At 33.6% G+C, this 5,053-nt stretch overlaps 1 long non-coding RNA gene across 1 annotated transcript; it reads right to left on the bottom strand.

Moving 5' to 3' along the window:
- Positions 1–1,406: 1,406 nt before the first annotated feature.
- LOC141391391 (uncharacterized) lies at positions 1,407–4,211 on the bottom strand. The gene is made up of 3 exons (XR_012409633.1): positions 4,073–4,211; positions 2,053–2,243; positions 1,407–1,986 (listed from the first exon to the last, which is right to left on the bottom strand). It is a non-coding gene; the product is annotated as an uncharacterized lncRNA (long non-coding RNA).
- Positions 4,212–5,053: the final 842 nt, after the last annotated feature.

The following is a 5,053-nucleotide window of genomic DNA, read 5'->3' as shown; positions in this document are numbered from 1 at the left end:
CAAAATTAGTGTTATTAACAATTGAAATTTATTTCGTGCGTTTTATTTTTCATAAGTGACCTAAGAATAGGGAAACGTCAACAATAAGTTTGTACTAAATAATACTTAAAATTTGTACATTGAAATTCAATTAAATTGGTTTCACATTTGTAAAGTATTTATTCTTATACTTTTAATATTGAAATTCATTTTATGGACTAGTATGCGTTTATTTTTACATAAGTTACTTAAAAAAAGGAAAACATCAACAAAAAGTTTGTACTAAATAATAATTCAAATTTGTACATTGAAATTCAATTAAATTGGTTTCACATTTGTTAAGTCTTTTAGATACGATATTAAAAACTTCACTTTCAAGTGATTCAGAATCTTCAGTCTCATTCGATTTATATAAATTTTTATAATGAAAAAGTTGTAACATTTCTTTAGGTGGGTGAAAATTTCTACAACAAATGGAGTTGTTAGAAAATTGAGTATTAATTCTCAATATAGCTTCTCATACTGCATTTTATTTCTAAACTTGGTTTTTACAGAGTTCATAATAGAAAACACTCTTTCTACACATGCATTACTTGTTGGAACGGAAAGCATATTTCTCCATTGCGATTCGTAAACATCCATTGAGGTTTTTGTGCTGACAACTGGTTCTAAGAAAGTTCTTATAGAACTAAAATTTGGTTGAACCAGTGAATTGCAGCAAATATTGGGTGAAAATTGCTTGTAAGTTTAAAAAAAAACGCATATTTGTTGGCATCCGTTTCAGCAGTTGTATTAACAAGCGTTTAAGATATTCGGCACAGGTCTTTTTAACTTTATTAGTTGTTGGCACATCCAAGCATTCTATGTCTTTTTCAAAAGTAAAGCCTAGATCCATAGCTCCCAATGGTAAATATGCCGAGTCGTTTTCAATCGATTCCACTATTTTTTCAATATCTTCTTCATCTTTTAAAGTGGCAGTTATAGATGGTTTCAAAATACGACTACACAGGGAAAAAATGCATAATAGCAATTTATCATAAGCTGTTCCCGGGTCCATTTTATCGCTTTGAAAACATAAATTAAGCATATTCATCTCTTTTATAATTGGAGCCATGAATGTTAAATAAAGTTTGATTTCATTATTGCCCATCAATCCGAAAATCATTTGTGCAGTTAGGTCATCTTCATTAGTTGAAATGATGGAAAAATGGTATTTCAATTCAACCCACTGTTCTAGTACACGGTCAATTGCCAAACCGCATGATAACCATCTCGTACTGGCTATTTTTACTAATTTTTTGAACTTTATGACGTCACTGCCAGTATTTATTAAATCAAACGCACGTTTGTATTTAATAATACGTAGGGGACTGTTACTAAAATACTTATAAATCTCCTTAACTAAATACTCTACTCCTGGTGGAAAAACTTTAGAAGCATCGGAGCAACATAGATGTAAAGAATGACAAGTACATTTTACTAACAACAATTGTGGATTATCTTCTCTCATGAGTCCATATAAACCTCTACGAGTTCCACATAAGTTATTGGCTCCATCTGTACCAAGGGCCAATATATTATTTTGATTAAGCCCAACTTTCTTTATATAGGATAATAAACCATCTAAAAGTTTTTCAGAGGTAGCTTCTTCTACTAGAAATAATCCTAAGAATTCAGTTCGGATCATACCTTTTGCCTTACTGAAATATCGTATGCACATGCTCATCCATTTGTTGCTAGAAACGTCTGTGGACTCATCTAATATTAAAGAATATTTGGACACGCCAACATCATCTACTAACTTGGAAAGTAATACAGGAGCAACGACATGTTTAATAATTGCAGTACATTTCGTCCGATGCAATCTATGTTTATCAAACTCTTTTATTGAAAGAGTTTTTAGCATGTCAGTGAGATGATCAACACAAGAAATTGACGTATGGCTTGCTATAAAGATTGCTAGTTTGATGTCCAATATTTTTTCTTCAGTTTTGTCGCAAACAATTCCTAGAAGATATAAGTAGAAGAATATTTCAATGTAATGCTTTAACAAATTTAGTTTTTAATGCTTACCATAATTATGCAACGTATTTTTTGCATAAAGTAAATCAAAATTACTTTTATGTTTCATAGATTCACTATGCTTCTTTAAGACTTTTTTTGAGAATAAACTGCGCATGAACAAGCAACACACCATGAACCATTTTTCACATCACTGGCTTGTCGAAAAGCCTCTGGCGCAAAAGTTATAGGTTTCAGCCATCCTAAACAAAAAACAAGTAAGAAAAGCGTTACGTTCGGTCGGGCCGAACTTTTTATACCCTCCACCACAAATTTCAGCCATTTCGGTGGATTAATGTGGCCACAACCTTCAAAATACCGAAATTCGGAAGGTACCGTTCTATGGGGGCTATATGATGGCGTGGACCTATACCTACAAATTTCTGGGGGAAAGTTTTATACGCCTAAAGAAGACTAAATACCAAATTTCAGCCATATCGGTGTGATAATGAGGCTAAAACGTTCAAAATATCAAAGTTAAGGCACCAGAACGAAAAACCAAAGACAGCACTAGTGAACCACTGTGCTAACACAACTCACCACCCACAGTTAGAGAGAGTGAGAGTGTTAGACAGTGAAACTCACCACGGCAAACGTTACACGTTAGAAATGCTCCACATACTCAATGTGCCAACAACAAAACGCATGAACTTCAAAAGTGACGTAGATAATAGTGCGTTAAGCTACCGAAGTCTCATAGGCAAAAGAAAAAATATAAACAGATCGCAATATGAAAGAAAACAGCAGTGCAATATTTACATCAAATGACGATGGTAGTGATTCTACTCTAGTTATAAGTGAATATTTCTATGTTTGTTTTTTTACGTATTTTTGCGAAGATGGTATGTTATTTGTTTTTGTACAATGTATTTTGCATCGGTCATATTGTAAGATTTTGCATCTATTTATTTATTGTAGACAATCCTGATGATGCAATACAATGTAATTGCGAAATATCGATAGAAAAATAAATAAAGATTTACAACAACATTGACCTCGAGCTTGACTAAATTATTAATTTTGAAAATCGGGAGATATTGTATTATGGGGGCTATATCAACACATGGACCTATATACACATTTTATGGTAGAAATGTTTCTTAGCCTCTGGAAACACAAAATACAAAGTTACAACCGATTATTTGGTCAAATGGGTCTAATACATTCAAAATATATTAAAATGACGCGTACTTTATAAGGGGTCTTATGTGGGGACTATACCAAAACGTGGACCTATATAACCCACCTTTGGTAGGAATGTTTTCTGGCCTCTGAAGACACAAAATACCAAATTACAACCAATTCTGTGGTCAAATGGGTCTAATACATTCAAAATATATTAAAATGACGCGTACTTTATATGGAGCCTTATATGGGGGCTATACCAAAACGTGGACCTATATAACCAAACTTTGGTAGGAATGTTTTCTGGCCCCTGAAGACACAAAATACCAAATTACAACCAATTCTGTGGTCAAATGGGTCTAATACATTCAAAATATATTAAAATGACGCGTACTTTATATGGGACCTTATATGGGGGCTATACCAAAACGTGGACCTATATAACCCAACTTTGGTAGGAATATTTTTTGGCCTCTGGAGACACAAAGTACCAAATTACAACCAATTCGGTGGTAAAATGGGCCAAATATCTTAAAAATTCCTTAAAACGACAACGCGTCACGCGTCATTTTGTATAGGGGCTATACGAAAGCGTGGACCTACATAGCCCGCTTTCAATACCAAAAGTCCTACGTAAATATAACATATTTTCCCAAAATTTTATCAACCTACGTCAATCCGTTCGGACACTAGAGTGATTTCCACAGACGGACAGACGGACGGACATGGCTATATCGATGTAGAATTGCACGCTGATCAAGAATATATATACTTTGTGGGGTCTACAATGATTATTTCGAGTAGTTACAAACGTAGTGACAAACTTAATATACCCCCATCCTATGGTGGAGGGTATAATATACATATATTAAAACATATTTAAGCTTTGAAATAATTAATGTGTTACCTTTTGCCCAATCTTCACGTTCCCAATCAGCATTATGTTTTCTTTTGTTTGCACTGTTCATTTGTGTCGACATTTTTGCTGCTGAAATACATATTTTTTTTTTGTTTATTCTCCTCTTCACATAACGTTCGAAACTAGAACGCAACTTCTGGTACTTAAAGTTGAAAAATCAACGTTTTTGTTATACAAACACACATTATTCTGCACCACTGAATTTATGCCAGTTGCTTGCAAAATTATGAGATAGCATGTGTTCACGTTGTAGATAAACACAAGCGATAAAAAGAGACAACTTGATAAACACAACACTTCAAAGCTGTTATAAATTATTGCAACTGCGACTAGTTAGTATATTACGCATGTTATTGTGCGTTACGCGTCCGCTACTGCTATTCACGTACTGAAATTCAAAAAGTTCAGGTAATCTGAAATAATTACTCAAAAAAGGAAATTCCCCAAAAATCCCCAAATATTTTTCAGATTTCCCCAGCAATTCCCCATTTCCCCAAGTCGAATTTTTTTCCCCCATTTCAATAATAAATTCCCCAATTTGGGGAAAAATCCCCAATACTGACAACGCTGGTACATATACGCGTGTGATTCTATGAAAATAAATAAAATTGCATTCCTCTCCAGTTTTCGTGTGTTTTGTGCCATTTATTTCTCAAATTATTTAATTTTCATTCAAAACGATGGATCTTTTCCATTCGTTTATTTTTGACGTATTCGTTCGTCTGATTTTGTTACGAAAACCAAAAAAATTACGAAAATAAAAAGCTTTCATTTGTTTGTCACACGAATACAAAAGTCAACCGCTATGAAAACCAAATTGTGTCTTCGTTCATGAAGTCGACGAACGAATGGGCAAACATTTTTACAAAAACACGCTGTAAGACAAGAGCTACAACTTTGCATCTGAGATAAATTCTAATTTCGTAACGGTTTGGAAGATATAGTCCTGACTAAATTGCCCTTTCTACA

The sequence above is a fragment of the Musca autumnalis genome, unplaced genomic scaffold (genome assembly GCF_047663935.1).
Source record: "Musca autumnalis isolate F117 unplaced genomic scaffold, ASM4766393v1 scaffold_1, whole genome shotgun sequence".
NCBI lineage: Eukaryota > Metazoa > Arthropoda > Insecta > Diptera > Muscidae > Musca > Musca autumnalis.
Note: the sequence above shows the minus strand (reverse complement) of the source record. Positions and strands in the feature narration are given on the sequence as shown.